The sequence below is a fragment of the Camellia sinensis genome, chromosome 12, assembly GCF_055761805.1.
Source record: "Camellia sinensis isolate YWXY chromosome 12, ASM5576180v1, whole genome shotgun sequence".
In the NCBI taxonomy this organism is placed as follows: Eukaryota; Viridiplantae; Streptophyta; class Magnoliopsida; order Ericales; family Theaceae; genus Camellia; species Camellia sinensis.
In genome coordinates, this window is record NC_138972.1 from 130,618,580 (window position 1) to 130,627,974 (window position 9,395).

A 9,395-nucleotide genomic window follows, 5' to 3' on the forward strand; every position below is an offset into this window, starting at 1 on the left:
TTTGATAAATTTTTTATGAAGTAGATTGTTAAATTGATTATTAGGGGAAGATTTCAATGCTTGATTTTGGTTATTAATTTGATAAAACCTTTTGTAGGTCTCATGAGGAAATGTCTCAGAAGATGATAATAACAGTTTTTGGCATTTGAGTTCTACTTGGCTTTTGAAAAATCTTGCATTGATTAGTTTTGAGCATAACTAAAAATAATACATAAGTTTATTAGTAGCATAATCATTAGACAAATTTTAGTGACTACTTGAAATTTTTTCATCTATTTTTTTTTAAAAAATATTTTTTCTTCTATGCTAAGATATATGCGTGATTTTCAACAGGAAATGATAATTGTTTGCTTTGAAAATGCTCCTTCAAAAGTAAGTGTAGACAGTTCAAGGATTTTCTGGTGTTTATTGTTGGAAATGGTGGAAAAATTCTGGGTAAAAACCAGAATTTTTTCTCAAGTTTGGTCTATTTTTTAGGTGGGCCCCGAGCATCGATTTACTCGGGTCAAAGTGGTAACGCGTTCTATGCCGCGTTGTGATTCACGTGGTATATTTGGTTGCTCAAAACCATTACCGAGTGAATGGGAAATTGAAGCCAAAGTGTGCTCCATGGAAATGGAGTTATGGTGGAAATTTCTTAAAGTTGTAATTTGGCTTGTCCCACATTGATTTGGTGGGAAGTTTTGAAAGGGTTTATAAGGCTTAGGGTGAGATACTTGGGGTGTGCCCCAAGGGGTACCCAAGTGTTTTAGAGGGAAAGGTTATGGGCAAAATGGGCTAGACCCATTGGACCCAAAAATCACCACACATGCGCGCCGCCGCTGCCGTCCGTCCGGTTGGGCTTCTAATCTTTTTGGGCCAAACACATTTGAATTTAATTTTATTTTTTATTAAAATAAAATCCAAAATTCAAATTAAACTGGTTTGGATTTATTGTTCATCCAAACAGGGCCCTTCCTGTTTTCAAACAGAATTAAACTGTTTTGGATTTATTGCTCATCCAAACAGAGCCCTTCCCGTTTTCAAACAGAATTAAACTATTTTGGATTTATTGCTCATCCAAACAGAGCCCTTCCCGTTTCTATCTGTTTGAATAAACAGATTCAAATCTGTTTAAATTTGAATCTAACAGGTTTCATACCTGTTCAATTCAAAACCAAAAGCCACATTTACATCTATAAATAGACTAGCCTCCCATTTGGATTTTACTGAAATTTTTCGTACTCCATCCTCTGCAAATTATATTCTTCATCTTGCTGCATTTTATTTCCGAAAGAAAGAGTGTAAACACTTAGTGTGTTCGTAAGGCAAACAATTTGTAGTGCTGCTATTGTTTGTGGTAAGATCATTTCATCCTGGGAGATAGACGTCCAAATTCTGAAAGCACCGTGGAGAGGACGAATCTGTCTTAAGGACACAGTGTTAAACACTGGACTTGATCAGAAAAGTTATTCAAATAAATTAACCAAGTAAGTTGTTTAATTTTATTTTGTTTTTTATTATGTTTATTTAATTAGATTTTATTTTTATTTTTGTAACAAAATAAAATCTGTGGTTTTATTTATTTATTTTTATTTCGAGTTTGATTTTTGTAATCAAACAAATTCTCTCCTTTTATCTATTTCTTTTATTCTTGTTGTTGTTTTGTACACAACAGAATTTAATCTTTTTAAATACAGTGAAGATTGTCCAACAATCTTAAAACAGAATCATTTTTGGTATCTTCATTGTATTTAATTTTCTGTGTTTTCAAACTAATATTCTGGTTGGAAAAACAAATAGTGATTTATGCTATTTGACAGATAGTAGTAATATACTGTCTCTTTTCTTTGACAACTAGTAGTAATATACTGGTGTCATTAACAATTGCAGAATATTATTTGGTGTTACAGAAAATTATTTTGGTATTTTATTTTTCTAGTTTTAGTAACAAGGAAAATAAAATTATATTATTTTCTAGTTTTAGTAACAAAGAAAATAAAATTATTTTGTACTTTAATTTATTTTCTGGTTTTGGTAATTAGAAAATTATTTTGTGTTTGCTCTAATTTTTGTAATCAGATAGTTTTGTGGTATTTTATTTTCTAGTTTCAGTAACAAGAAAAATAAAATGATTTTGTGTTATAATTTATTTTCTGGTTTAAGTAACTAGAAAATTAATTTGTGGTTTGGTTTTCTGATTTTTGTAATCAGATATTATTTCGGTATTTTATTTTACTAGTTTTAGTAACAAGAAAAATAAAATTATTTTGTATTGTAATTTATTTTCTGGTTTTAGTAACTAGAAAATTAATTTTGTTAATCAATCATGTAACTTTGTGACTCGGTCACAATCTGTTAATTTTGTAAGTAACTTATGGTTTCGTTTGGTAGACCACTTATTTTTGAACCCTTTGTGAAAATGTGTTAATTATTTTAACTTTATCATAGTTCATCGTGAGTATACATGGAAGAATTTGTTTCTAGAGTAAAATATTAGTTTTACAAACTAATTTTATTTTTATTACAATGTGAATTCATAGTCTTGAATTGTTTCTGCACTTGAGTCGGAAAATATATATATATATACACAAGAACATTTTAATGCATATTTAATTTGTTTATTTATGTACAAATCAAACTTATTAAATGAAGGTATGTTTTGTCATTTTGAAGTTTAAAGTTTAAATGCGTTGGATTTTATTTATGAGTTGAGAATCCTTTTATTTCATGATGCAAGTGATGGGATCGTGCATGATTAATTTATTTTGTTAATTCATTATTTTTGGTTGATGCGTTTGATATGCATGTATGATATCAACTCAAGTTATTTCTTAACAATAATTTCAAGTGATTTGGAATGATAAATTGTTATGTCGACTTTGGACATAAGCAGGTTATTTTGAATATTTCTAATCAATTTTGAATGGGTGTTTAAACACCAGAGAAATTTAAACATGAAGATGTATGTAATTATATCGGTACATTTAATTGGGAAGTAATTTAAGAAATCTTTTATGTTGATTATTGAATTATATGACATGAGATGTCATTAATAATTATTTTACTTGCGTAGTAGAATTTGTTAAACCATGAACCATTTTATTAATAGGGGGGTGTATCTCTTGCATTAGTTGAGATAATTTAATTTTCTTCGGTCACAAATATGTTTATGACAGTGACATTTATTTGTTATTGAGTTGCAAGAATGTATACAATCAAATGGGTTTTTGAATTGTTTGATTCTTAGGCAAAATTTTTTATGAGGATATGATTTTGTCAAAACATTAATTCTGACTTGAGTAGTCATAATTATTTTGGTTTTTTCTTGAATTTGTTTTAAAATTCATTGATTTATATTAGAAGTGATAGGGGTGGTGAATATGATGCACCATTAAATGAATTTTGTACACAACATGGCATTATTCACCAAACTATAGCCCCTTATTCTCCACAGCAAAATGGAATTGCTGAAAGGAAGAATAGAACCCTAAAAGAAATGATGAATGCCATGTTACTAAGTTCAGGCTTACCACAGAACTTGTGGGGGGAAGCATTATTGTCTGCTAATTATGTTCTTAATAGAATACTCCACAAGAAAACCAACAGCACTCCTTATGAATTGTGGAAAGGTCGACCGCCTTCCTACAAATACTTAAAAGTGTGGGGGTGTTTGGCAAAAGTTGAAGTTCCTGTTCCTAAAAAGACTAAGATTGGACCAAAAACAGTAGACTGTGTGTTTATTGGTTATGCTCAGAATAGTAGTGCATATCGGTTTCTGACTTATAAATCAGAAATACCTGATATAAATGTGAACACTATTATAGAGTCAAGGAATGCTGTGGTTTTTGAACATGTCTTTCCTTGCAAGAAAGGACAGGAATTAAGTTCACAGAAAAGAACTTATGATTGTACACAAAGTCAAGAGACTAATGACAATCAAACACAAGAGATTAGTAAAAGTCTCAACCAAGTAAGTTGTTTAATTTTATTCTATTTTTTATTATGTTTATTTAATCAGATTTTATTTTTGTTTTTGTAACAAAATAAAATCTGTGGTTTTATTTATTTATTTTTATTTCGAGTTTGATTTTTGTAATCAAACAAATTCTCTCCTTTTATCTATTTCTTTTATTCTTGTTGTTGTTTTGTACACAACAGAATTTAATCTTTTTAAATACAGTGAAGATTGTCCAACTACTATAAAATATTTCATTTCGCCTCTAAACTCTTTTCTATGCTTTTACTTCAACTTTAATTCCTCTTCTTATTTTCCTGTTGTTTATCCTCTTCTGTTTTAGAGTTCAAAAGAGAAGCGTTTCTTACATGATATTGTTGCAAGTATATCACTTATCTCTTTTCACTTCCTTTGGCTTGTGTGTTTTATTTTGTGTTTATAATTTTTTTTTTCTTGACTTGCTTAGCAAGAATGCTTTTATTTTTATTTTTTGTGTTGATATGAAGTTTATACTTTAGAGTCATAAAGTTTGTTAATAAAACCAAAATGTTTTGTTATTTTAGGGTTCTGATTTGGAGTTTATTTGGTGTATTGAGGAAACTGTCGAGTTTCATGATTTTGTTGTTCGAATTTGGTACAACTGTTCAATTTCATGATTTTGTTGTTTTACTATGAAGTTGAGGGCTTAGTTGAAGTGCTCTGTTTCTATAAATTTTCTGAATTTGGATTATGAATTTGGAGTTTATTTGGTGTGTTTTAGTTTCATGTCTTCATTTAGGAAACCGTCAAGTTTGGTATCAAGATCAGTGACATTTGTATGTGTATGATTTTTTTTTTGTTCATGTCTTTGTTCAATTTCATGATTTTGCCATGAAATTTGGCTCTCCTTCCCAGATTTCTTTAGTCCAGCCACAACCACGTCATAGCTGTACCGCTGTTCAAAGGTAATTTCATAATCGTCGAGTTTCATGATTTTGCTGTTCAAATTTGGTACCGCTATTCAATTTCATGATTTTGCTATTTTGCTATTTTGGGGTTGGATTGTTTTACTATGAAGTTGAGGACTTAGTTGAAATGCTCTGTTTTTATAAATTTTATGAATTTGGATTCTGAATTTGGAGTTTATTTGGTGTATTAAGTTTCATGTCTTCATTTAGGAAACTATTGAGTTTGGTATCAAGATCGCTAACATTTGTTCATGTCTTTGCTCAATTTTAAGATTTTGTTGTGAAATTTCGCTCTCATTTCCTAGATTTCTTTGTTCCTACCACAACCTCATCATCGCTGTACCGCTGTTCAAAGGTAATTTGATTTTTCTTTTTCTCCCTTTGAGTAATTGAGTAATTTAGTTCGCATGTTCGAGTTTGGTATCAAGTTCGTTGATTTTCTTTGTTCAATTTCATAATTTTGCTGTTTGAAGTGTTGGTATAGGGTTCGCTGACTTCTTCCAGGTATGAGTTTTTGTATGTGTATGGTTTTTTGAGGGCTTAGTTGAAGTGCTGATAAAGTTGGTGTTTTCTGAATTTAGTTGAAGTGCTTAGTTGAATTTTCTATAAATTGGTGTATTGAGTTCCATGTCGTCATTTAGGAATATTTTTTCTTTTTGTGAATTCACTCCCTACTCTTTGAAAAAAAAATAAAAATAAATAAATAAAATTGAACCATAATGCATCTTGAGAGAGTCTGTAGTTTATGGAAAATTTTAGGACCATAATTGTACGGGGAGCAAATATTCCGGCGTGCCCGTATTCCTTTCTTCCGAGCTTCGTCGATGTCCGATCACCTGCGAGTCAATAAGGATGAGCTACCCGGCGGTGTGTGGCCGGAAAAACCCTCCGACGTTCAAGTTAGCACACACCTTAGAGGGAATAGAGAGAAGGGAGAGAGTGTTTGAGTGTAAGGATTTTCTTACAGAGTGTTCGTCTATCTCGTATGGGGGGCGCAGACAGGCTTATATACCTTCTGTGCCTCATATCCACTCCCTGTCATCTCCTGACACGTGGCTCTGCTATCCCATCTGTCAGCTTAAACCATGCCGTTCATCACCTGCTCTCAACTGCCTGCCAGCATAGCTGGAGCCCGGCAGCCGAGCTGCCCTACCTCGGTCATACCATGCTTCATACCTTAAGCGCCCGACCGGATAACCGAATGAAGGACCGGGCTAGGCGGCATCTCGGCAAAGCTTAGCCCGGGATCCTCCTTTGGTCGGTCTTCTCGCCGGTCAGTCAACTTCCTCGGCTGACCGCGCCTTTCCGAGCGCCGGCCTCTCGGTCTGTCTGATCTCGACAATCCTCAGACCGAGCATCCTGGTCTGACCGGTCACTTCCTGGCCGAGCACCTTCTGCACGGTTCGGGGCAGCACATAGTCCAAACTCTGCCCGGCCCAAGTTCTGGTAGCCCATCTCCGGGTGAACAGTCGATCATCTCGGCCCACTGCTCTGCTGGGCCCCCAACCTGTTCGGTTTATACCTCGGCCCAACGCCGGAGTATAAATCACCCTCTCAATTGCCCCTTAATTCCGTCCGCGGAAGCGTGACTGGGATTATTCACCTCGTCCGAGACAACGTTTATCCGGTCGTCAAGATGCCAAGCTTCGACCGAGCTAGTTGACGCAATTGTCCGCAGATTTGACCGGTTATATTCCTCGGCTGACCTTTTCTCGTTGAAAGTAGCTCGGTTGGCTCTTCGTCTTTTCAACCCGTCGCTTCAATCCTGCCAAAGCCATAAATGGTGACACGTGGCGGTCTGCCATTGGTCATCGGGCAGCCAACCCGCCGTTTTTGCCAGAATTTGAATTTGGGCGGTCTCTAACGCCTATACAAACTTGCCCCCCCCCAGTTCCATTTTTCCTCTACTGCTGCATCCATCTCTGTCGATTCTCAGACCCAAACTCGACTGCCATCCTGCCATTCTTCGTGTTTGGGAAGAACACCTTCGGCCCTTCACAGGTAAGATGTCCAATCTCTCTTATGTTGCTATTTACTCTTATTTTGCACACATTAGGACCCGAAAACATAGCTTTTAGGGCTTAGACCATAGAAAACGTCCTAAACCTCCCACTGTTCTTGGTGTTCTTCGTCTTCCTGAAGAACATCGAAGAACTGGGGTGAACCGGGCTCTGGGCCTTCTTTTGATCCGAAAAGTTAGCCAAACCGGGCAAACAACGTGTTTGTTCCAATCATGGCAAAAACCGAGATAACCAAAGGGCTTGGTCGCTTAACCGGGCTAACATCAGGTCTGCTTGGGCGACCGAGCTCCTTAATCAGACAACCGAGGTAGTTTGGCCCCCTTACCGACCGAGCTGAAGTCTAGCTCTCTTAGCGAAACCACACACTTACACTTACCATCCTTTTCCTGCAGAGTCCAAGGGGACCCCTGTCATTCCTGAACCTCTCAGGACCGAGCTGCAGCAATTTATCACCGTGCCCAACCCACCAACCGGGCTATAGTAAGTCGGCCACAAATGGGGAAGTTCCGCTTCCTTGTGGATACTCCGGCCGCGCTAGCCGCTTTCAGAGAGGACTACGGCGTCCCGGCCGACGTCCATCTCGAGCTGGCCGAAGAAGAGACCACGCCCTGGGGCAGGGAGGAATGCCCCTTCACCGTGCTATCCATCGTTGAAGGGGGTCTTCGTTTCCCACTCAACCCTCTCATAACCGAGTTCCTCCGCCGAACCGGGCTGGCACCCACACAGGTGTCCACCAACACATACAGAATAATCAACGGCGTACACGAATTGAACCAACGGCTGGGCGCCAACTTAGGCCTAGCCGAGATATTAAGGCAATACACTATGGGCCACACCGGTGACGGCCTGGCTTACTACTTGAAAATAAGACCGGGCAAGGAAAAAATCGTAACCGGCACCCCGGACAAAGATATGCACGATGATGATTTCTTCTGGGTGTCCGACAACTACGAAACAGCCGAGGTGCCGGGCTGGTTTATAAGCAAGGACTTCGGTTCTTCATGTAAGCCACTCAAACTTGCTCGGTTAACTTTATTCTTTAGTTTTACTAACCGGTTTCCTTGTTTCTTTTACAGCTATCCAGGCCTTGCAAGCCAACTACCAATTCCCCAACGTCGAGGCAATTCGGGCCGTGCTTAGGTACCGTCACCGAGACTGCAACGAATTGCTCGGCTACACACCGACTTACAGATATTCTGCTCCGCGCCGGAGTAGAGTAACTGACTTCCTCAGAGCTCCTTCGCCACCTCCCGATCCAACACTACCAGACGTCCCATTAATCCGGTTAACTGACGAGCAAGAAATGGCCAAAAGATCTCGGATCAAAAACCTTCTAACCGCGACCTCAGCCGAGATACCGAGCGTCACCACCCGTTCCCCGGCTGCCGGTCAATCGAGTGCAGCCGTCGTAGCCCTTGCTTCTCCGGCTCCAGCTGCCGTGCAATCCGCCAGAGAAGCGCGCCGGGCTGGAAAAAGGCCAAGGGCAGATCCCTCCGCCGAGCTCGTTACCGAGCTGACAACCGAGCATCCTGCTGAAACTCCTACTCCCGTGCCCGCTTGGCGTCCTCAGCTGAAGCACCGGGGACAGGACATCCCGGCGACTGCATCGATCAAGGCAGACAAAGAACATTTGCTCGCCTTCGATCTCTCCAAAGCATTTCTCCTACCGGGCGACGTGGTAGGCAGTGACCACGTCCCTGACACCCGGCTGGTAAAATCTTCTGTGAAGTCGATGGCCAGGGTAAGTCGGCGTTCTTTTTAACATTTCACAGGTGTTTGCTCGGTCCTTCTTGCTCGGTCCCCTTTCTGATGTACTTTGCTTCTTTTTGCAGGCCATTCAAAAACAACATTTGGTCCTAGAGCGCATCCACCGGCTTAGGCAAAAAGCCAACGACACTGCGAGCCATGTTGAAAGCCTCCAAGCCGAGCTCGGCCGGGCTAAAGCTTCTCTCGAAATGGCCAACCATGACAATAATAGACTGCTCGGTCAGCTGGGCGCAGCCGAGAAAAAACAAAGTGAGCTTCAGGCCGAGGTTGACGCTTTGAAGAAGGCGAAGAAAAAGGCTTGCCGGGCTGCCAACAAGGCCGGGTTCAACGAGGCCGAGGAGAGCTATAAGAAGCAGGTGTTTGCAACACAAGACATCTACTTCAAGGCCGGTTGGAAGTCTGCCTGTGAACACCTCGGCCAGGGCTCTGACACCGACGTTTTTGCCAATCCTCCCAAAGCTTCACTACCGGTCTACCTCGTGCCATATGCAAATGATGTATTTACTGCGCTTCAAGCAGAGGCCGAGGAAGGACTTGAAGATGGAGAGGATGACACAGATTCTGAGGAAGAAGAGGCCGAGGTGCCTGAACAGCCCGGCAACGATGAGCCCGGCGCTCAAGAAGCAAGCCAAGCTGTTGACCTTGATGCTGATGCTGCCGAGGATGAGTTCGCCAATCTTTCCCCCTTAGTTTAGGTTTCTTTTCTTTGTATTTTTGCTTTCA